The sequence below is a fragment of the Lepisosteus oculatus genome, chromosome 6, assembly GCF_040954835.1.
Source record: "Lepisosteus oculatus isolate fLepOcu1 chromosome 6, fLepOcu1.hap2, whole genome shotgun sequence".
In the NCBI taxonomy this organism is placed as follows: domain Eukaryota; kingdom Metazoa; phylum Chordata; class Actinopteri; order Semionotiformes; family Lepisosteidae; genus Lepisosteus; species Lepisosteus oculatus.
The window spans coordinates 49,068,831-49,094,484 of NC_090701.1; the positions used below are offsets into that span (position 1 = coordinate 49,068,831).

The 25,654-nt window shown below is 37.2% G+C and overlaps 1 protein-coding gene across 1 annotated transcript in view; it reads left to right on the plus strand.

Moving 5' to 3' along the window:
* xkr4 (XK related 4) overlaps positions 1 to 25,654 on the plus strand; it is a 117,684-nt gene that overhangs the window by 81,992 nt on the left and 10,038 nt on the right. The window lies entirely within an intron of this gene.

Below are 25,654 nucleotides of genomic sequence, written 5' to 3' on the forward strand. Positions count from 1 at the left end.
TTGATGGCACAGTACCTCCAGGAAGGTTAGAAAAGATCTGATACTATGTAAGCAAGTTATAAGTAGGTGCCCAAGCGTGTTAGTTTTCGGTTTGTTTCATTTTGTTTTTGTAAGTTACATAAAACCAGGAATCTATCTGTACCTTTAATTCCCAAGGAGTAGAATAGGTTATAAGCCAACACACAGTGTGCACTGCTGCTGAGCCAACGTGCATCTTCGGCGACTGCACTCACACACAGCACGCACCACTGCTCAGTTATGCTGCATCTCCAGTGACTGCTCGGTCATGCTGCATCTCTGGCAGCTACACTCACACAACACGCACCACTGCTCAGTCATGCTGCATCTCCAGCAACTACACTCACACAACACGCACCACATTCAGTCATGCTGCATCTCCAGCAACTACACTCACACAACACGCACCACGTTCAGTCATGCTGCATCTCCAGCAACTACACTCACACAACACGCACCACTGCTCAGTCATGCTGCATCTCCAGCAACTACACTCACACAACACGCACCACATTCAGTCATGCTGCATCTCCAGCAACTACACTCACACAACACGCACCACGTTCAGTCATGCTGCATCTCCAGGAACTACACTCACACAGCACCCACCACTGCTCAGTCATGCTGCATCTCCAGGAACTACACTCACACAGCACCCACCACTGCTCAGTCATGCTGCATCTCCAGCAACTACACTCACACAACACGCACCACATTCAGTCATGCTGCATCTCCAGCGACTGCACTCACACACAGCACCCACCACATTCAGTCATGCTGCATCTCTGGCAACTACACTCACACAACACGCACCACGTTCAGTCATGCTGCATCTCCAGGAACTACACTCACACAGCACCCACCACTGCTCAGTCATGCTGCATCTCCAGCAACTACACTCACACAACACGCACCACATTCAGTCATGCTGCATCTCCAGCGACTGCACTCACACACAGCACCCACCACATTCAGTCATGCTGCATCTCTGGCAACTACACTCACACAACACGCACCACATTCAGTCATGCTGCATCTCCAGCGACTGCACTCACACACAGCACCCACCACGTTCAGTCATGCTGCATCTCCAGCAACTACACTCACACAACACGCACCACATTCAGTCATGCTGCATCTCCAGCAACTACACTCACACAACACGCACCACGTTCAGTCATGCTGCATCTCCAGCAACTACACTCACACAACACGCACCACGTTCAGTCATGCTGCATCTCCAGCGACTCCACTCACACACAGCACCCACCACGTTCAGTCATGCTGCATCTCCGGTGACATACTATACAATTTTCAAATTAGATAATTGGAAAAATGAACAACCAGCCACAAATCCCACTCAGCAAATCCATCAATCATAGTATCAATTTTTAAAAGAATTAGAAACCTTTCTATTATTTGAATAAACAGGCAGATAATTCTTTGTCACCTACATTTTCATGGGACAAATGACAGTCGAATTGTGTTCTAAAGAAAAGTGTAGTGTATGTGAAAAATATAGAATCAGTTGTGACAGTAAAAGAGCAAAGACATATAAATGGTGAATTTACTTTTCCTCTGTGGAAAATGAAAGATCCCATTCAAAGCATGCTGTGAAGCTTTTTTTTGTTTTTAGCATAAACACAGCTCTTAAGTACAGTAGCTGCCTGTCACGCTGATGGGCACAGGTTGAATTACAATCTTGGGAATTCTGCCTTATAAAAAGGGAATTAATACAGGGTGGTTAATGGAGCTCTCTACTTTCACTGTTACCAGAACTACTTCCTGATTCATTAAGGGAAAATAAATCGCATAATAGACTTTACCTGTGGTGCAGCCCTCAGGAACACTGAATTACACAAAGGTACAGTATTTCCAAAGACCCCAAGAATATAGTGGAATTCTTCATTAATGTTTTCAAGGTTTGTTAGTTATTATTACTTTAATTTTAACATGCAAATGTTAAACATAAGTCTTACTGATCTGCATGAAATGAACAGAGTATTATACAGCAACCACCACATAACATTTCCCATGTGTACTTCCTGTATATTTGAAGTAAGTTTTTTTTGTATGTTGTCCTCCAATTACAAAAGCCTGGTTTATAGTGTATGTTCATTAAATCTTTTTTCCATGTAATGCCAATTTTCATGAAATATTTAAACCATCAAAATAAATATCCTGACATTTTAGGGATAAACAATCCATGTTTATCCATGATATTGTAGATGTTGTGAACCTGATTTCGGAATATACTGTATGCAGGCATCTGTCCATCCAGTTTTTTAATAGTTCTCCAACTAATGACATTTTACAAAGCTTAAGGTATCACAATACCTTACCATAAAGTTATTTTTTAATTTGATTTTGAAATGTTGCAGTGTCCTTGGTACTGTATAGTAGTTTATGGGCATGTTGTGTAGGGCAGCTGTATACTGTACTGTATGGTGATTTTTGGTAAACCTATGATATTGTACCTGTAGAAGTTGACATCTATCGACAATGCCAACCCAGGAACTACTGTCATCATATTCGTTACTGAAACAGAGTGCTCCAGAAAAATCAGCTGTGGAGTAGATCGAGCTTTCAAAGACCTAGATTCCCTGATCTTTTCAGGGAGACATAAGACCTTCTGGAGTTACAGTATGAAGAAGCAAAAAAGTATGAAAGATCAGAAGTGACAAAAGAGACTAGAAGAATCTCCTGGCCGGCGTATTTATCAACCTCTTGTCTTCTGAAATGTATGACTTACTTTGACAGCCAAGGCACTTGAGGGGGAACAATACCAAGAGAAAATCATTAACTCTGTTTAACTCAGACGCAGTTCTTCAAGCAATTCACATTGTGAAGCAGTTCAACCAAGATAAGCAGTGAAGGCTTTTTCCCCAATCCTTCCAACAGTAACACTGCAATTACCCTCCACCCTGCTTTCCATCTGAATGAATGAAAAGTTCCTGAAGAGAAGGGTTGTAAGTTCATAACCTGGGTCATGCAGTAATGAAGATTTGCAGGTCTGTTAATCGAAATATTACTAACACTTCTGTGTTTAGCCACAGTACTATAGAGATTGTCGGTTTGTAGGACTTTCATCCAGACCATAGACTGAGGAATGAGAATAATTTCGGATAAGAGATTTATTAAAAAAATGAAATTTGCTTTTATCTGTGCATAAGCCCACTTAAAAGAATAGTGTCTTATTTAATAAGATTCTTTTTTATTACTTAAAAAATTAAATTTAATTCATCAGACTGAAATTAAGGCATGCTTTTATAAGGGACTCATACTAACAGTATGAAGCAGATATTTCCTCATATCTGAAAAGCAATTTATCCATTGAACAATGGATAAATTTAATGGATTTAATGGATTTAACAAACAAGTGGGTTTGTAGTGTAATTTCATTACAACAAGATTGTTAAACACATACAGTACTGTATGTTCCTAATATTCCTAATATTACAACACAGATTGTTGCTGAAAGTGAGAGCATTTACATTACTTGTTTGTAATGAATGAATGAATTAGTGTTAGTATATTTTGTTTATTCTCAGTTATGTAGTGCAGAAGACAAAGATCAGATGTTAACCCAAACACATCAGTTTGGAAAATCAAAGCACATCAAGAGTAGCTGAGAATTACTCTAGGCTTTTACAGTAATGTATAATTACCAAGGGTTTCAGATCTAACACAATGGAAGAAATACTGTTCTTTATAAAGAACTAATATTTAGAGGGATTGTTCAATATGCATGGTGCACCATAACATTTTTCACGAGAGAGGTAGAAAGAAATTTATTTAGGAAGCATGTTCTTTGCAAGCCCTTCTGTGACCATAAACATCTTTATACATCTGGAGCTTTTATACTCACCTGCATTTTTACAGATTTGTAAATCATACCCCTTTACTGTTCACATTAGTGGTGTTTGATAGTACTGTACTACTATAGTATTCTTTGGCAACAGGATAATAACCTGTTTTATTTTAAAATGTTCGTCCCAGCTCAATACATTTTGGGTATTACAAAGATTTGTAAACATCTTTAATCCAGTTGGTATATCACATAAAATACCCCACATGCACAATCAGAATGACAACCCCTTGAACAGAAATGTTAGTATATTAGCATCATAATAATTTGTTCATTAAAAAAAAACATATCATATACCGGGATCTAATGTAATTTTGCCACCTTAAAAAATGAAGTTTTCCCTCTGTGGCTCAATTGCACAATTTTATTCTGGCTGGCAGCCCATTTTAAACTTCTTGAAGAGCCTGCAGTTTGAGCCGGACCTATGGAAGGCCTTGAAGACCATGGCTTCCCTCTTCTGTCCTTTCACTACTTTTCCCCTTCGACTCTCTTTCACAAGTCTGGTTTCCTTTTTTTCCTTGTCCTTTCTTCCCGTTTTTATATTATTGTTGGATTTATACAGTTTATTCAGGTACCAAGCCTGTCATACCACGATGAGTGTTCACATTTGTTCATTATTGTACATGGTATCATGAGATATTCTTTGTTTTCTCTGAAAACCCAATAAACCAATTGAACATAAAAAGTATATCATGAGGCACATCACAAAGAGTAAACCTTTGTGAATCCTTTGTAAAAACCTATGGTAAAATGTAGTAGGTAATAATAATACAGTGTCTAAAAGGACAATAATCTGAGTTCTCTTTTTGCAAAACATATATCAAAGTCTGAGATGCATATGCAAAGCGCGACATCAGAATTTTTCAGTACAGTAGATTTCAATTGTAACTTGAAAATACAGAACAGATCAAATATTCCGTCAGGTCAGATGTGCCTTTTGTATGTGTTCTAATAAAGTACAACCTGTAGAGCAGATGTAAACTCAGTGAAGTTACAGTACCTATAGAAAGTGGAATACACACCCTTTCCAACATACAGCCTGAAATCAAGATACGTTACAATAAAGCTGAATTTATTTTACCATTTTTTACACATTGTAGTACACAAACCACCAGTGAAGAACAAATGCTCAAACATTCTGAAGGCCACAGATTTGGGCTGAAGCCTATCATAGCAAGCAATGGCCTCCAGTCCATCGCAGGGCACGCACACAGACACGCATACATTCACACCAGGCCAGTTTTCCCAGAAGCTAGCCAGTATGTCTCTGGACTGTGGGAGGAAACCGGCATACCCAGTAAAAACCCTCACAAACACGGGCAGAACATACAAACTCCATGCAGATAGCACCCCAGGTCACGAATTGAACTGACTGCTCTAACTCCACTGATTTTTTTTCCCAATGTGAAGGACTACTTTTTAATGTTATTTGAAGATTATAGCACATCTTCATTTGATTGCAAGAAATTCCATTATTATTTGGTACAGCATATATTTGATGTATTCCTTATTCTGCTGTTTTACACCCCTGGAATTATTTTTAGTTTTTTGGAACTGATTTTTGTAAAACCATACTGCACGAGTCCCCAGGCAGGTACTGTATATTACATACGGAAAACTTCAAACGTATATTTATTTTAGACTTATTTTAGTCTCCTCTAAATTCACACATTTACCAATTATTCCAATTTCAGAGCTGTTGCCAGGTTACTAGGTTTGCTCCCTCTTGAGAACAGCGACAGCAAGCAGGGCAGTGGCCTTGTGTTGAGCAAGTCATTCTTGTGTTTTCCCTTGAAAGAATGTCATTTTTTTTACCAGAATCGGATGTCATCTGCAGAATTGGTTCTGCTTCATGGTGCGTGTTTGTCCACATCCCGCGGGTTTTTGCTGACTCTCCTGTCAGCTATCCATTTCCTACAAGCACTTGCATAAGGAGAATCATCTTTCAGGTCCGCAATAATCACAGCAGGCTTCCAGAGAAGGTTGTGTCAGCAACCAATCACTTGCTGGAGCCCCAGCCAAGACCTGCAGTAGCAGTGACCCGATCGGGACAGCGCTACATACCACAAAAGGCACCGCAGTTGAAATACCCAAAATGCATGTAAAATTACTTGGCCATTGGCAACTGTTACATACTGTACAGTGGGTTGGAAGTCCAGAGCAACGCATCAAGTTAGCCCATGGTTAAATCCCATTGCTAGGAGCACTGATTAAAACTGGAAAATGAGATCAGAAAAATCTGCAACAAAGCGGACGTGATATTAATGGTGACTTGCATTCTACACACATAGTTTGGGACACAGGTTGTCAGTGCTTTCTCACCTCTGGGGAACCATTACCTGCAAAGAAAAGCCAAATCATACGGTAAGACCTTGCTGTTAACTGTTGTATGGAATTTAAGTCTGTAGTGGACAAGTTATTGAGGACTGTTTTGCAGATTACAGGGCCTGTCTCCCAGTCCCCTTCTTCGTACTTTTACTACACAAATATTTTGATTTCTCTGCATTTGTTCTATTAAAAAGAGTAAAGGGGGTTGCTAAACGAATTACCCCCCCCCCCAAAAAAAAGCCCAATCACTTTTAATTATCCTTTTTAAAGCTTCTGGATCCATTCTGGAAATGTGCCTCTCTCAAGAGATGTCCTTAAAAATATTTCACTGTTATACTGAACTCTCCCGGACATATGCCATTCAGCTCAAACACATAAGAGGAACAGGAAAAATTTTTTTACTAAAGGTATAAACCTGTTGTGACAGAGTAATCTATTACTGTTTCTAACTAAACGCGTACAGACAAGGTGGGTTCAGATCGCGGACTGGTTTTTTTTTAAGGCGCGGGTGGAAATGTTTCGGTACTACCGGTTCGTTTCGCAGCCAGTAGGTGCACACGCGGGTTGTAAAAAAAGAGAGGGATTAGAGGGGAAACTATAAAAGACCGTATTCTCAACAGATAATGAGTGCTAATAGAGGTAGACGGAAGAAAAAAAATCACCTTATCTTTGATTTTGCGTGCAGGAAAAACCCAGTTTGCAATAAGGGGAGGGTCCTACTGTACTTAAAGGCTGCGCGCTCGTACAAGCCCGTAGGCCAGCCCAAGGATCATTCCATTCGTAATGGTCCGGGGGAGAGGAATACTCTTATACTGTATTCTAAATGTCCAGATATTAACAGAATCTGAAAATTTGTATTGCTTTTACTGTCTGTGTATATGTGTCTGTGTGTGTCTTAGTAGTCTGGACTACAATTTTATGTGGTGTCCTGTGTGTTTTTCCTCTTGGTAATCGTATGTCCTAACCATTTATAAGAGTTTGGGAAGGACTCGTGAAAGGAGTGGATGGGGGTTGGATGTATTGATGAGGTTAAATAGAAGAGCAAAGTGCTTTTGAAAAAGCTGATGTTTTTCCACAAAACGTGTTGAATTTGTTCTTTTTGTGTATATGGGGCAAGGATAGAGAATTTTTTAGTTTTTTTTATTTTGTATTTTTCCCTGGGGAAAGAACCCAGAGGTGGTTTGGGTGCTTAGCTGAGGATATAACCCTGAATAAACCAGGATGTCTTATTTTTATGTATTTCCTTGCCAGTGTGAGTGGTTTTCTCCTGGGAATACCTGACTGCTGGCCTACAGTACCCAAACAGGATATGTTGTGAAACCTTTAAATATGCCTCCCATAATTGAACTATTTTAGCCTAGATAATACAAGATGCTTGATTGCTCAAAACACTGTATGCCTACAGTACTATAGCAGAGTATTTTTTGTATAAGTAGTAGTTGTAAGTGGTGGACATATTATGAGTGTAGTTTTTATTTTTTGGAAGCAGAACCATTTAGCAAGGTACAGTAACTTCATACTTGTATATCTGACATTCCATCTGTGGAACGGCTTAGTTTTTATTGTTAAGATTGAAACAGGGCAAAAAGATTTAGATATTTGATTTGAACCTTTTCCAGAGCATATAGTGCAGACGTAACTGAATGTTTCTGTTTTATTTGGAAGGTGGCTATATTTAAAATAGTTATGTAACCTTAATGTCTGTACTCAGTGCAAGAAAGAGAAATAATTTTACCAATCAGAAGAGATCAAAATGATAAAAACATTATGTAAACAATTTTCAGGATACTTCTGTTAAGCGTTTCCTAAAAATAACATGATATGTAAGTAGAAAGGAAAGGTTGTCAGGAAGTTGTAAGTTATCTTTTTATCCCTTGTAAAATTTGCATTATAATCTATTTAATATTGGAGCACACAGAAAGAGCAATAACATTAGTTCTTTAACAACCGGAAAACATCCATTATGAGCACTTCTACAAACAAACACTTAAACATTAAACTCCTCTGAGAGCATTCACCAATTGAAGGACAGCTACTTTACTTTCATACAGCATAGTTTAAATTATGTCAGCATTCTAGGTCAAAAACGTTGGCTTAAAGCCTTGACTCTGGTTACCTCCTCTTAATATTTTTCAGTTCATTTTTTTACTGCTAATTGTTATGATGTTTGCATATAATAAAGCATAGACAAATACAGTACCTGTATATACCATCATTATTGAAAGTACAGCTTGAAACTTGACAATGTAACAGCTGGAAGACTAGAATAATGAGAGACTTAACATTATGTAATCCTTCCTGCATGGTTTTATTTATGCCTTTTTAATATTTTATTCCATAAAAATATATCATCTGCAAACCCGTTGTCACTATTATCTTCATAGAAAAATAGAAGATTTAGAAAGATATGGTTTTATGGGATTTTGTGCTTTCACTCAGTCAGGTTAAAGGAAGCAAGCTCTTGCTTCTGTTCTGTTCTGCTTGGCAATCTGTTAAAATGAAGCTGTCTTTATCTTTACTTTTTTGTACTTACTGCCTTGCAAAAGTATCCACCCCTTTCCAATAATGTCCCATTTTGGTAAATTAAAAAGCGTGTGTTCACAATTTTTTTTAAATGAAGATTGAATGACAATACCCCCCTCCACAGGGCACATGTGTTTGCCCAGTGATTTAATGAGCAAGACAACCATATTATCCATGGGTCATGAACTTCTCAGTCGCCAGATCTGAACCCAATTGATCATTGGGGGCATATTGAGAAATGAGCCCTGAGAGAGAATTTTCCACCTCCATCAACAGGTGTGAGTTGATAGACATGCTCATGGAAGAATGGGGCTACATCCCTTCTGCAGAATTCCAGATAACAGATCTTATCGAGAGGGTTATCAGAATACAAAAGATATATATTCATTCAGTTACAAAGTGTTACACATATCAAGAGGACATACGTTCAGTATATCATTCATTAAGACCGTTTCATAAATGAACTTGGTTACAACTTCTACATTAGATACTCAAACAAGTACATAACTCTTAGGAATTAAATTGATATCAACTGGTTTGGATAACAATTGAATTCTCGAGCTGTAATGCAGTGAAGTTGAATACTCATCCAATCTTTGGGGATTCAGCTCTCCTGCGGGCACAAAGAAACAGTTGCAGGCTGTTGCTGTCCAATCCGCGCTCTCTGGCTACGTGCCAGGCTGTGCTGTGCGGCTTGCGACGGTGCGCTGCTGATGCTCATTGTTGGCTTTAACTAGCAAAGTTTGTGCACAGGAGAAAAGATGACTGTGGGTCCCAGCAAGTCAGGAAGAGGACCGGTTCGTTCCTGATGAAGAGCTAGTTCTGAATAGTGATTCAGCTTTCCACAGTTCCGACCTGTTCACGAGGCCTGCTGCTGGTTACTCTCTGGCAACCTCCACTCTAGACTCTTAGAACAAAGGAAAGTTCTGGCACTCGGACACACTGGCCGTTCTGTGGTTGTCCGGGCTGAGTCTCAGGATGGTCAGGAGGCGCGCTGCGAGAATGTCCTGCCCTTGGGAGCCTTCTGCTCCTGGGCCGTCCTGCCCTGGAATTCTCCTTTGAATTCCCTTTAGAATCTTACTGAATCTGAATCTCTCAGGCTCTCTGTGTTGCCTGTTTTTACCTGGAGGAACTTCAGGTCATTGATTGGCTGAAAGTTCCATGGGCATCAGAGTCCCATGTGGGTTACTCGGCCCTACCAGTCCCTGATTGGTTGATCAAGGTGAGATATGAGTCACTTACTCCTGACACTTAGGAATGCAGTCCAGATGTCCATCTGGCACTCCCTAGACAGATAGGCGCCAATGGATGACCATTGATCATGATAGCCAGGCTTAGCTAAGTGCATCCCCCTTTGGGAGCTGTCCTTATCAAAAGAAAACATCTTGCATGAATAGCTTCTCTGTGGTGCAGCCACATGAACAGAAATGAACAGAAAAATGGGGCCTCATTTGTGAAGGCTCAGAACACTTAATTCTGCCTTATTGTTAAGCCTCACCGCTACACCCTGAATTGGAAGAAGTGGTTAGAAAATGGACGGTCGGATAAATATAAAAAATAAAATATATACAGTTGTTGTTGTTGTTGATTTGTCATTTGATTGGCAAAGAATACCTGCTTTGAATTCCACAGTTTTAATTTGATGGATTAAAAATTTTGAATTGAATCAGAACATAAAAACCAAATGATCCAAAAAATGGCCATTCAATCTATGAAGCCTATTTGTTTGCTGGGAGAGAATTGATCAGAGGATCTCGTCCAGCTAAACCTCTTGAGTAAAAAATTGTATTTTTTTCCTTTTACTATTCAGTTGTTATTGTGTTTCAAAATTGAAAGTAAATGTAAACATTTAAAAGGTTGGCATTTGAGTAAAATGCGCAACCTTAAACTCAGAGTACAAAAAAAAAGAGTTGGATTAGACAGTCAGTTGAGTGTTCTTCTGTATTTTTACAGCATACTGTATGTTACAATTACAATAGGACTTTTATGTCACCTTACAGTTTCTGTGTTCAAATTCAAAGGTGTTCAAAGGCTGTGTTTAAAGGCTGGCCTCAATTGTCCTGGCTTAAGTATTCAGTTTAACTTAGAAATAATTAGCAAAATATGTAGGAAATATTAGTTTTTTTAGGTAAAGGGAGTTTCAACATTAACACCTGTATCATATAAGATTTCCCATACTGGCAGTGTTTGCTGTGTATTGCTGCACTTTCAGGGTTAGACATTTCTGTTAGAAAACTCTTAGGTGTGCTTTTCCTCTTTCCACAAAGTAACCATGGAGACCGTTGCTTTTGCCTGTTGACATTCTGCCAGCCCGGTATCGTTCCTCCATTGCAGTTTCAATTAGCTTCTTCCTCTTTCTGTGGAGTTTAACGGGATTGAATATCTGCCATTTCTACTTTTCCACCTGTGGTGGCAACAACCTTTTGGATTGTACTTCTTCCCCAAGTGTCCAAATTTTAATCTGAGTGGTCACTCTAGTCCCTCCTATGGGAAGGTTCTTTTTTTTTGCATTCCCTTCTTCACAGTCAAATGTTTATGGTATTATTAATCTTATTTTGTGTTTGTAATCCCAAATCATAACTGTATGTTTTATAATATAATTTATAATCTGTCTCATTGGATATATTTATTTTTCCTGATTAAACAAAATGTGAGGATGAAGGAACCATCTCAATGGAAGAAATGCAAAGTGAAAGATTTTGACAGCTAGAAAACCCAATTTTCAACCCATTTGTTATATCATCTGCATAAGCAAAATTAAGTCAATTACATTATTTAATGTGATTTGACAACCAAATAAACTCCCAGCTGGTTAAATTAGGCATGTTACATTTTGGTAATTGAAGAATACTGACATGCAGCCTTTGTTAAATCTCCCTTTCTACTTGTTTTTTTTTTTTGTGCTCATTTTCTGGTTTCTACCTCAGTGACTTTTTTATTGTTATAAGGACTGATATGTTTTCTGAACTATTCTATCAAACTATTTAATGTGGGGGCTGCATTCTTTGCCATTGAATGATCAACAGCTTTAACTTAAAGCACATCACATCCCAGTACTCTTACATACAGTATACAGTACACATAACATGAACACTGATCTCGAACCTGATGATTACCTGATGATAACAATGCAATAATCTATTCCAATCTGTTCTACTTTTTAACCTATTTTAAGAATGTAAATATTATTATTTAATGCATTTGACCAATGATTTTGTTCTTTAGTAACTAGGCTTATTATGGCATAGGTATTTATGAATGCAAATAAAATACAAGGCCTCTAATATCTTTTTTACAAAAAGTATACCCTAATGGGAAGTCAACCACTCCTGGAAAATGAGACCAATTAAATGTCAATGAGAAAATTATCCCGTTTGTCCAAAACATTGCAAGGTAAATCATCAGAATAAAATTTCCTCTTAATCCTCATGAAAAAGAACAGTTAAGCTTAGGGCTAGCAGTTTCTCATTTAATGAGGCAAAGAACAATACATTTTATTTTGTGTTGCTTTTCTCTCATTACATGCTGTGGCATGTACACCCTAGCAATTGAAATTCTTGTGCAAAGAAGACATAACTGCAGTACATGGCCATATTAAACTGGCAAATTATTGTACTGTATGTGTTCATCCATGCTTGGAAACAGGTACCCTGTATTTTGCCATTTCCCCTTAAAATGAGTATTCAGTTAAAAAAAATATATAAGAATTAAACCATACACATTGTTGTGAATATACTATATGTTCAAATGCTTTGATAGAATCCTCTGAAAGAATTAAGTACAGTATAAACCATGCTGTGGTGTGTGTCATATTCCTGCCATACAGTAAGTTAAACAGAAATGTGAAATGTCAAATAGTTTTTAGTAAGTATTAGAATAGAGCAATGTGCTCACTTCACAAAAGAAGAACATAACCTGTGTCTCATGGGCTCAAGGAGTCCATCTTAATAGTCTGTTTAGATACATCCAGATCCATCATGGCAGATTTTCACAGAACTGCTATATTCACAGTCAAAGTGCAGTCTGGTTACAGACTGACTTGGCATGCCCTAAGGGCAGGCTCCTAGTTGAATTTAAAGTGCTTTTCCTGTTCAGATTTCCCCTGTCCTGCTATGCCAGAAACCTTCCATGCAATACTTTGTACCAAAAGGAGTAAATATGCTGTGCTTTATAAAATTACTTCTTATTTGCCGTATTAGCTTTGTTAGCTACAATATTTTGAGATTTGTTTCCAAACATATTTAATAGTCTTTATTTTGAACAAAATACATTTTTTTAATTGTGTGGCTCATTGAGGTAATTTTGTTCAGCCTAAAATTTAGACTTGCCAGAGAAAAGGATTTGAATATTTATGTAATTATGACTTTTCTGTTTTTCTTTCGTATTCTTAGTGCTACTTCAAAGTGCCATGACTTCAAGCCTTAAAGCAACAAAATGTGTAAACTGTGTAGTTTAGACTTTTAAGGAAGTTGAAACTCTTCAGAAGGTGCTGCACCAGGAAATATAATTGAAGCTGACAGTGAAATGTTCCTAAAGGGCTTCTTTTGTGTGACAGTACAATACAAATAAAAACTAAACTAAAGGAGAGAAATTAAAAAACAACAGAGAAGACTCATCCACAGTTATTACACAAGTACTACTACACTTACTACAGTCAACACACTAGTTTCTATCACACATACTGTAGTTTCGACTTGTGTCTTCTGGTTCGTGTTTCATTATTTTCTGACTTTGTCAGTCCTATGAATCTTTGAATAAGGTCCCCTTTTTATTATTCACAGTTCTTTATTTTGTACTTTTTATACTTTAATATTTATAAGTTCAAGTTCAAGTTTGTTGTCATTATACTCATATACAGGTACATGGTATAACTAAATGCTACTGTATTTAGGTAGCTCTCAGACGATAAGTAGTACAAAAAACAACAATACAATTGTATAAGAAAAGAAAGACAGGCACAACAGGCAGTGTGCAAAACAACAACAGGTAACAGGTAATGTGCAAAACAACATCAGATGTGCAAAAATCATACATCAACAGAATGAAATGAAGGATAGAAAATTATGAGGAGTGAGCTTCTTGACATGTGAGGTAGAGGTAGATTTCATTGTGTGTGAGAGCTTTGGTAAGAGAGAAGGCACTGTGAGGTTCAGATCGTAGGTGAGAGAGGCTGGGAGTTTAATAGTTTGATAGTGTGGGGGTAAACATTGCCCGAATGCTCCAGTACCGTTTTCCAGACGGTAGAGGGTTAAACAGTCTGTAGCTGGGGTGTGTGGGGTCTTTGATGATGCTTAGTGCTTTCCTCAAGCACCGTCTGTCATAAACGTCCTGTATGGATGGGAAGGTAACCCCAGTGATGGACTGGGCAGTTTTCACCACCTGCTGTAGGGCTTTGCGGTCAGCAATACTGCAGTTGCCATACCACACTGTGATGCAACCTGTCAGTGTGCTTTCTGTAGTGCATCTGTATACCCCACCTTGTAATATTTTATAGTGCATATTTACAAGAGATGTAATAAAAAAGATATGTAATATGAGAGACATTTGTTAAAAAAATCATGTTTATTAGAGATCTTAAGTAAAAACAATGTAACTGTCCTCACTCTGTTCACAATGGATAAAACACGATGCTTCACCTTACATCGACTGGGGTGCTGTTAATAATGGTTTCGGCAAAACTCAGACAACAAAATAAAATGCAGGGTAATATGTCATAGGCACATAACCGCTGGCATCAATGAAAACCTAGCACAGTATGTTGCATGTAAGCAACATTAATGATGGACCAAGACTTGTCATTAGGAGGCCATGATTGATAAGGGCCAATGGGAAATTTGTCCAGGACGCCAGGGTTACACCACTTCTCTTTTCGAGAAATGCCCTGGGATTTTTAATGACCACAGAAAGTCAGAACCTCGGTTTTACGTCTCACCCAAAGGACGGCACTTTTTTACAGTAAATGCCTTACAGTAATTAGGCATTAGGAACCACATGAACCGCAGGGTGAGCATACCTTGCTGGCCCCACTAACACCTCTTCCAACAGCAACCTTAGTTGTTCCCAGGAGGTCTCCTATCCAGGTACTGACCAGGCTCACACCTGCTGAGCTGCAGTGGGCTGCCAGCTGTGAGCTGCAGGGTGAATTGACCCTGGTGTGAGTGTGTGAGTGTTTGTGTGTCCTGTGATGGACTAGTGTCCTGATCAGGGTGTATCCCACATTGTGCCCAATACTTCCCAAGTGGCCCTGGGCCACTGTGACCCTGAATTGGATAAGTGGTTATTGAAAGTGTTAATGAATATATATAAGAAAGAGGTAGATTCCATGTGTGCTAAAGAAAAGACTTTCAGCTTTAAAAAAGAACAAAATTTACTCTATGTGGAGCAAAATCAAAAGAAACATGCCATTCAACTAATCTCACACTTTTGAGGTACTGTAAATGACTGCAACGTTCGTTTCATTAGACTGAAAGGAAAATAAAACTGCAGTGTTTATTCAGACAATCAAGTGATCACAGGGCGAAGAAGTCCCTCTGTGTAAATGTTTATAAAGTTCACTGTCAAGGATGTTCAAAGAGATCAAGACATTGCTGAGGTTTGCGATGGTTATGTAACTTCTCTCCCAAATTACTGCAGCCTTTCTGAGCTGGAGCTGCGAAGGAGCATTACATCACCAGCTGATTATACAGCCCACTAACCAGCACACTCATCCACAGCAGGTCTCTGAAAAAGCCTCTGCAGCATGCACCACACATGCACGTGAAGACAGATTCATGTGCAAACTGGAGTCGAAGGGAAACAACCCTTGCACAAAGAACCACAGCTGTTGTCACCTGCCATGGCTAAGCTCCATCACCTTATTTTTGTATTTTTACAAAGCGGCGATTAAATTCTTTTTTCTTGTTCCACCATATAATGGACTGAATATAATTTAGTTAAATCACATCGCTTTGATTAACTTGATTGCCACCCAGTCGTTGGCAGTTGAGCCAGATTCCTGAACTGTGTGCTGCTGTACTTGTATACTGTACAAAGCAGTGGCAATTAATGCTAAATGTGAGGTGCATTTACAGAGCTACTACATATTTAATTATTATACCAGCTTTGCACAAATAGTGTTTATGGTAGTTGTGTATAGTACATGGAAGTAATTATAGCACAAAAGGCACAATTTAGTAATCTTAGAATGGGATATTTTGTAGATTTGTTGCTTTCTCCTTTTTATTCTTGAACATACTGTATGCTTTTTGTTTCTGATTTGGACCACAATAGTCATTAGTATTAACAGTTTTCATTTTTTAATGAAAGCCAATTTCAGCTTTTCATGTTACACAGATAATGTTGAACAGCAAACAAAATGTTAAAAGGCAGCTCTGTTAAAAGGGACCTACCATTAACTGTAAAACAACCTTTATTCGTTTTATATTAAAGCAGCTATTTACGATAGAAGTGTAAGAGTTGTTAATTTTGTCAGAACTGTTGTACTATGATAATGCAAAGACTTTTCACGTGTCTTCTTAATGGAAGTATGTACTCTTATTAAGCAAATATAGAAATAGGAGTAATTGGAGATTAAAGTTATAAACTTTCTAAATGAAATTATTTATGGAAATAACTGGCTTCTGTGAAAAATTGGTTCTACGTGGGAGTGTGTATGCCCTACGATGGATTGGCATCCTGCCCAGGGTGTATCCCCCTTGTGCCCGTTGCTTGTTTGGATAGTCTCTATAGCATGTACTATGTTGGAATCTGGGTACAAATGTCTTCTCTTGATTTGAGTTAGTTGTTTGTTAATAAAACTGTTACTCCATTTAAAACATAAAGAAGACACCCCATTCTATGCTACCATGAATTCTTTCAAATTAAATTTTTTTGGATTTCCAAAAATAGTGAAATAGTGATTTTCCCAAACCACAACCAAAGTTAATGCTTTCATATTGTTTATGTGGAGAATTTGCGTACCACATTTTTCATCTGTGGTATAGATAACGCTACCCATTATCTAGAATGGGTATAGATAATGGGTATAAATGAATATGGCTATGCATATTAATTTCACCAACTTTAAGAGCACAGGAAGGCCATAATGAGATCAGAAGCATTGTTGGGGTGTTTTTGCAGGTAGGCCGTTAGCAATAAAGAGTAGGTATATTTGTGTTTTCATTGCTAACAGTGTTTCATTTGTAATAGGAAGTATTGGATGTACATGTGAAGGCAAGGTCAAATTATGAGATTGCTCTAAACTTATTAAAGCTTGTAAGCTGCCAATGGAATCTAAGAATGTATTTGTAAAAGGTGGCCTGAGGAGCCATAGATTTAATGAGAGAATCAGAGTTTTGTGCCTTTAATGGATTGGAGACATTTTTGGATTTGTGTAATTGTAATAGCCTTGTGCAGTAATGTCATCTCTCAAATTGAAACAAGACAAAATATGAATTTGTAATGGTATTGTTCAAACAGGGAGCAGAGCTCAAGCTTTGGCATTTCCTTTCTCTTTTGTTGGCTGATATCTTCATTGTTCCCATTTTCGTGACTAATGGCATGTTTTATCATTTCACATGCTCTCCCTGTAATATCTGATTAGTGCTGTACAAGTTATCTCATAATGAGGAGTCTTCACTGCATCAGCAGGATTTTCATGCTGAGATATAATTCCACTTGTTTTATATTAAATAGGCTGCATGGGAAAATAAATAAATATCTGGAGAGATGTATCTCTGATTTTTTTTTTACTTTTACATTATTTATTGCCTGACCTTGAAGATTGATCTACTTGAAATTTCTATTTATTTTGAATATCAGTCTTGAAGTTGATGGACTGCATCAAAAGCCTCTTGGATTGAACATGGAATATTGTTTGGCGACAACGAGGAGGGCTAGGAATACCCAAGCATCTATATGTTCAATCCATCATAAAAGACAGTTGCCCCTTTTGTCTTGCAATATTAAATTTCTTATTATCTAATTTAGTAGATTTATATGGCAAAACAAATCCCCTTGAATCAATCATTTTAGTTACATGACGGACATGAACCATTTTGCGAAGAAGCACTACAGAAAAAATCCAATTTGACACTTACTGTAAATATTTTCAAGCGAAGCAGGTGATTTCTGCAACCAGTATTGCTAAATGTAAGCAATGTGTTTAAGCGTGAATCTGTAACCAACCTGTTAAAGTATGTGAGCTAATCTGCAAAAACTCTTTGTGTGAAACTAATTACAGTATTCTGTGTTTCTTGTACCATGATTTGGATGTTATCGGATCTTTCCCCTTTTCACTAGGGCACAGATTACCACTGTATCACTATTGTCACAATAAACCTTGTGTGTCTTCCCCGAAGTCTGTCTCCTGAACTTTCCAGATAAATTGCCTCACACAGGGTCTTAATTACAAACCCACACAGAGTTCTCTGTTCCTGAACGCTCTGCTCCCTTAACAAGTTGGAAGAGTATCTAGACAGTGCATACTTCTCACAATGTAGAGTATATCGTACATATTGTATATTGTATATTCTCTAACATGCAATGATAATGAAATTCACTTCATATGTGAAGATGACTGTGGTGTTAAATGACAAGTCAAAACGTGTATGTATTGACATTGCTTAACTAAAACTTTGCATGTTTCTCAGTATCTGTTGAATTACCTTTTTCATACTTGTCAGCATTTTTTACACCTTGCAAGCTTTCATGAGTAATAGCACTCAGCTATGTTAAGAAAAAGGCTTGAACGCCGGTGCTTCATAAAATCTGAAGGGAAAAAAAAAACTCATAAAAGAGATAGTAGCAGGGCAACGCTTTTGCTATGAGTCACAATAATTTTTCAATAATGAAGCAAAAGGTTTTCCTTGGGAACTTGAAAATTGTATTAGTTCTGCTCAGCATGAATTGATGTCCCTTTGTGTTTATTTACTTTAATACCTGCAGAGCACAAACTCCCAAAATTAATTTTAGAAACACAAAAGGCTGTTATCAAGTACATTTCTTATACTTACATTCATAATTGGTAGTTAATAAGTGGTAGTTATTTCCATAATTATTTATGACATTTCTACACATGTGCACACTCTCACATATTTAATTAGTAATTGCTAAGTCATAATTATTATCCAGTTCCAATAATGGTAATTTCTGGCACAGTAGCTGACTTGTTCCAGAGATTCATATGGTTCTGCATCCCAATTTAGGTTCTAAAAACTATCTGCAGGTGTCCAATCAAAAACAGAATGAAAATTGAATGAAACAGAATGAAAAAAATTTTTGCAAGGTGTAATTAACTGACTGGATATAAATTCTAGTGAGATATCAAAGATCTTTCCCTGCCCCCTGCTCAGTTACCCATTAGGCAGCATCTACATCTACGTGGTCTTTTTTATATTACAACAAACACTCCAGGTTCTGTGTCAGCAGCATGTAGAATGTCAGGCTGAAGACGGCTTTACAGGCCCACTGACAGTCTTATTGTCCATTTGATTACAGTGGGGTGTGCTATTCACTGAGGTAGAGAAAGTGCGGGCATCCACTGGACACTGGGAGGGATTCATGTTGTTAATTTTAACTAATTACTGTAAGTTTGTGATGACTGTTGTTTCTTTTAGGTGATCAGTATTATTTAAATTTAATTAAAACCAATGCATTAGTACTTTGATTATCATATAAGGGTGGGGGGGGGGGTTACTTATGTATTTTAACCACACAACTATATACTGTAGTTCATTACACAACAGTTTAGGGACTTTATGTACTAATATACTATATATAATAGTTCAAGTAGGTGGCTGGATCAGCATTGTTAGGCTGCAAGGGGAAGTAAAGTTTTATTCCATGTTGAAAAGAGAAGAAAAGAAACACAACATTTTGGATGTGGAGCCTTCTTCGGGTGTCAACCTGTGGAGACACCCGAAGAAGCTCCACAACGGAAATGTAATGTTTCTTTTCTTCTTTTCAGCATAGAATAGACCTTTACTTGTTCCTTTACTATGTATAATTTAATATTTAAGATATATATATACAGTATCTTGTGCACATCTTACATTTTTCATGCTTTCAGACTGCCTTATCCCATCTCTACCTTTGCAGCTACCGCTTTTTTAGCTCTTTTCTCTGAATTGGGTTCCAAGACTCCTCATCCTATCGCCAGGAAGTAACCCCTTAACCAAGAGGGCTAAGCCAGAATATATAATCACTTAAACACTCAATAAACATTCACAAGGTATCTGATTCTAGGGTCTCATTGCACCTTATAAAGTGTCATGAATTACTTTTTTTTAAATGATCTTAGCAGTACCTGCATTGAGAACTCTTGATTCTGTGGGTTGTGTGAGTATGTTTCTTCTGAACTGTCAATAATTTTGAGGTCACCATACATAAATGCTGGCAAACCTTTCCAAATTCAGGCAGCTAGAATATTTTAGTGTACATGAGGGTGAAAACCTGAAACAGGTTACTTACCACACAACAGAACCCCTGAAAGTGTAACAGTGTCATTATTTTTTCCTTGTTTTCATTATTTACCTTGAATAAGTCTTTCTTTGAGCACATAGTCTTTGGAACTATTTTTAAGTTACAGTTATTTTCATACCTTGGGAAACTCTGTAAGGAGTTCCTTAAGGCTATCTCACTTCTGTGTTTCTCCTGTAAAGACCGAACCTGATAGAATGTTTCCGCAAGAGACTCCTGTCATTTGCTCTAGGCTGCAAACAAGCTATCAGGCAAACATTCTTTTAAAACTTTTCAAAATACCATTCTGAACATGCTCATTTGATAATCAGCCTGTGGTGAACTAAATGTTGAACTGCAAATGTTTCCCTGCCTTTGTTTAATGGGTGTCATGCAAAATCATGTAGTTCTTTCTGGTGTCCTAGAAGTCAAAGAGACGGCAAGGTTTTTCTAAGTCCATCCAGTATGGCTTTGAATTTAAAGTAATTAAAGTACATGGCAGAGTCAGCCATATGTTTGAGCCTGATAACAATGTAATTGACTGTAGTGGTCCCCAGTGTTAAAAGGCAGGAATCTGAGATAAATATAACTAAAACTAGATTTAGCATGCATAATGTATAGCCTTGCTCATCACCATAGCTATGATGTTGTACCACTGTCAATATATACAAGACGACTAGACATTACTGTTATAAAATATAAATCTGTATGATTGAGGTCCTGGAAACAACATGATATTGAATATCTCTCCCATGGGAAATGGAATACCAGCTAGCTTTTTGTTTCAAATGCATATCTAAAAATACATCTGCATAAAAGCTTTCCTTCAGCTTCCTTCATCCTTCAGATATAAAATTCTGATATTTTTATGACAAGAGAATACAGAATGTAATTTCCGAGAGACGTTGCAATAGAATATCCATTTACTGCTCATTTTTTTGTAATATAATGAAATAAATGTAAATAATCTTAAATGTTTGTATTTTCCATTTTGCAGGGAATGTCTACATTCTCGTTAGGATGTATTGTACAGGTTTTTTCAGTGTAATTGATTAAAGCCCTGCAATGGAATTCTGGTAGCGAAATAATTGTCGATATTACATACTTGAACATCTCATCGTAATGGTAATACATATTTTAAAATCTCAATTAAGATAGTGACAGAAGGAGACATTGAATTTTATGTACTTCTCTTTGGTGCGGTATTTTTTAATTTATTCCATTTTTAACACATACAATATTGTTGTGGTCATGTGCCCGGACAGGATCAGGACTGTGGGATACTGATATTCTTTGTTCAGGTTCTGATCTGTGAAATATAGTGCAGGGGTTGCTTTACAGAGAAACAACACTGTATAATTCACCCTGCAGATTTACTGAAACTCCTACTGTATTTCTCCACAAAAGACAAAAATATAACCACTAACACATTTACTAAATTTAGAGATATTCTAACAATCTAAGGTCCTTCAAAAACATCTGTTCCACCTTATTTGTACAGAGGACTCACTTCAGTAAATCAAATCTAGATTTTACAAATCAAAACAATGGTGTGTTTAAGTGCTGCTGTAAACAGCACCAACTAAAACCTGCTTTAAAGTACTCCATACAGTATCTTGGATAGCTTCTGAACTGCATGTATAGAAGTATAAAAATAGTTTCCTTTACCCCCTGTAACGTGCAATTCTCACTCAAGAAATGCAATATGCCCATGATATCTGCTATGTGAAAGTCGTGATGTATTTTTGTTATTTATATCAGAAATTCACACTGGGTGAGAAATAAACCATTTTGTATGTACCAGTAAATTTTGGTATGTTTTATGATCTTTGTTTGTATGCCTCCTACATTAATATCATCCAAAGTTTATTTCTATACATTTGGTTAAATCTGAGTTCTACAGAAGGTACCATCCCAGAATTTATCATACAATCATGTGCCAAAATCTTAAAAAATGTGAAGTGGCTTACTAAAGCAGCTGTTAATTGTCTGTGAAGGCAAATATCCCTGTGTCACACCTCCGTTTGAAGAAAACAGAATCCAAAAAAATCCTTAGCTTAGATGTTAGCCAGATATACAGTACAGTAATTGTACAGAGAATATTATAAGTTGCATTGAAGTTGAAATAAAACACAAATAAAGGTTCTTCATTGACATGAGCTGCAATTCATACTAACAACAGGATAAGCAGCTAATGAAAACCTCAACTGTGATAATTATACAGTATATTCTTCTATCTTTGTTAATTTTTGTTTTGTTTTCAAATTAGTTACTGAATTGGAACACATAATTACATCAGTTACACCCAGGAAGTGGTAACAGCCACAGGTAGTAGGTTATTTGTTTTCAAAAGTTTCTTTTATATTCAACAAGCTTAGAAACCAAAAGTAGTTCTCCTCTTATACTGGAGAGATAAAAAATTTCCCTTCTGCTGAGCTCTGCTGTTACAGATAATCTTCTGCATTCACCTGTATTACAATTTTATTACCCTATACATAGACCTGGATCCATAGATGAGAAGTGTTATTTAGTGTATTCATTTAATTTATAAACATTCATGTCCAATAATAAATTCTGCCTTGCCTTGTTCAGTTGTGTCATACTGTAAACTTCACATGTTCATTTTAAATGTAAAAGGAAAAACAGTTAGATCTTCATATGTGTATTTATGTCTGTGCATGATAGTATGTTATCATATACATTTTCACACTGCTGTCCAAATGCTATCATGATCGTAGAAAAAGTGGAGGTATGCTTAAGGTTTTTTGAGACCACAAATAAGAATAGTTCTCATAAAGATGACCTGAGATTGTTATATAGTTAACAACTGTACAACCCTTCCTAGAATAATACAAGTAATAAATGTAAAAGATTTAAAAACAAAATCCAAAGGCATGGTCAAAAGGCAGGAGCAAAGATTTGGTACCAGGAGATCAGTCAAAAGGTTTAGAAACACACAGGAGAATACTACTAGAGGCTTCTCAATAGTTGGCATGGGTAGGTGTGTGAGTGAAGTTTAAATACTGAAACGAAAGGGATGTGGTTGGATAATTGGTTTGGGAGTGAGAATTTGTGGAATCTAGTGCATGTGGGAATGTGATGGGTACAATTAGGAATGAGATTGTGAAACAGTGGGTTTGGGAATGCATTGACATTTCCGAGGGAGAGTGTGGGGTACATACAGTTAAAATAAAATTTGCTCTAGGAAACGATATTTGCAGTATGGATAAGAACACAGTCTTGGAAGTTTGTTTCAATTTTAATTTCATGTGTATCTTGTGCAAACACAGGTGCCGCTAAGTTGAGGTTTGCTGTTTTTATTTACATTAAAGTATGTTCACAATAATGCAATTTTATCTGAATTATGTATTCACAATGCACAGGGAGTTCCTTTGGAATTTCTTAATAATGATCCAAAAATGTGCTCTGAAATAAATGTCAGTAATTCTTTAGTATTATATTAATAAAGAATTTGTTCAATCTATCTTTAAAAAAGGAAAGGAAAGAGAAGCCTGGTCCAATTTGTGTCATTAAAGTTTAGTCTTCTGTTTCAAAGAATTTTTACACACCTAGAGGGTGTAATATATTGATGCTCTGCTGATACTAAATCTGTACAGTGTTGTAAATGTCAAGATAACTGAAATTCTTTATTAAAGAGTAATTAAATGATGATAAATTTAGCTTAAAAGATATGCTTGGAGAAAGAATTTAGTCATGAAATATACTGTGTCATACAGTGCCCTCCATACTGTATGTCTTCCGTGTGAATTTAGCTTATAACTATTGTAACTTAGTTTGAACCTAGCCTATCTCCATTAAATCTTATTGTGTGTGATGAACTGCGTCACTCTAAAAAAGATGTTGACCTCTGTGTCCAGAATTACAGGACAAGCTAAATGATCTTAAAGACACATCATACCACTACAAAACCTGACTATTTGAAGGATCCATCTCTCAGCTAATTCGTATTGACTCAGATATGACTCAGATTGACAGGATCTGTGGTGGGTCTCTGGCTAATTCTAATCAACCCAAACATTGATCTTCATGCTTCTCCACCATATTCACAGGCCATTTTACAAGGCTTGTGAAAATCGCAGTTGATGAAGTGGATGGGTTTGGTAACCTTGGCAACTTTCAATAAAATTCCAAGAAGCGATCCTCAGATTAAGCACTAGTAAATTGCATGAAGTGTTGGTGGGCCAATAACTAGCACTCTTCCCTGTGACCTAGAATTTCCAAAGCAGTGATCCAGTACACTCACCAAGGAAAATGTGCTGTGGGATGTTCCATTCTTCAGAAAAGACATGAAATTACTGCACTTTTAGGCAAACATTGATTTGCAATGTCTATTAATTCCACCAAGTTCTTATAAAAACTGGCCTGCCTAAGAATCTTCCTTAATCCCATCTAATAGCAGTGAAAATCTGTTTTCTTTTCTGTGTTGAAGGCCACATTCCACCAGAAATGACTGGTCAATTTCCTAATTTACTGAGTTGGTGAAATGCTCTTATTTGAGTCCTCCATGTAAGTGGTGAACTGTCTTGTTTGCCTATCCAAGACTCTAGAGACCCTGCTAGGAGGCACTTTGCGTTGAGATCCAGTTTGCATCGCATGACAGTTCGAATCTTGAGGCGTAAAATGTTGATGTTTCGCTGCCACAGAAAAGGACTTTGTTAAAAGTCAAAATGTGTTATGTCTTTTTCTTCTAGTGTCAAATGGAACTTTAACAAGTATATGCAGTGGGGGTGTCTGTGATTGACACATTGATTGATTTTGGCTGCCACAGAAACCAACTTTTTCTGCCACTTTCAAATGTGTGATTTCTTTCTCTTCCACTGTTGGTTTGTGGTTAACCGTGGGTATGTAGTGGTGGTTATAATTAGTTGCTGCTTTCCTCTTTCTCTGTGTTCGGGGAGTGTTGTTCAGAATATCCGTGATTCATATGCGTGTTCACTATGGACCCATGTCATTCAGACAGGAGAGGGGAATAGCAGATAGTTTTGCTGTTCATTGTATTTCTGTTTTGGTGTCCGCATGATTTGATTTAGTGAAGTGCTCCTTCCCAGGAGGGAGGTGCACAGATCTCTGTCAGACGTTAGATTGGATTAGATAGAAGGTTATGGAATGTACTGTAATACTGTTATCTGTAAGTTTATGTAAACAACTATTAGAACTAAACTGAAGGATCACCTACTGTATAAGGAAACAGTATTGTAGGAGGTAGTCTGCATGTACAGTATTTAGAAAAGGTATGTCTTGCTTAACTAACTTGTTACAGTTCTTTAAACAAGTAGCACACACTGAGTATACACTATGGTCTATTGAGATTTTTAGAAGCTTTTTTGAACGTCATTATAAAAGATTAATTCTCAAATGACCGTCAGCAGTCATTCAGGGAAAAACAGGTGTTTAGACTGAGAATTTGTGAATAGAAAACAGTTCTAATAAGAGGTGAATGTTCAGATTGGTTCATGTCAT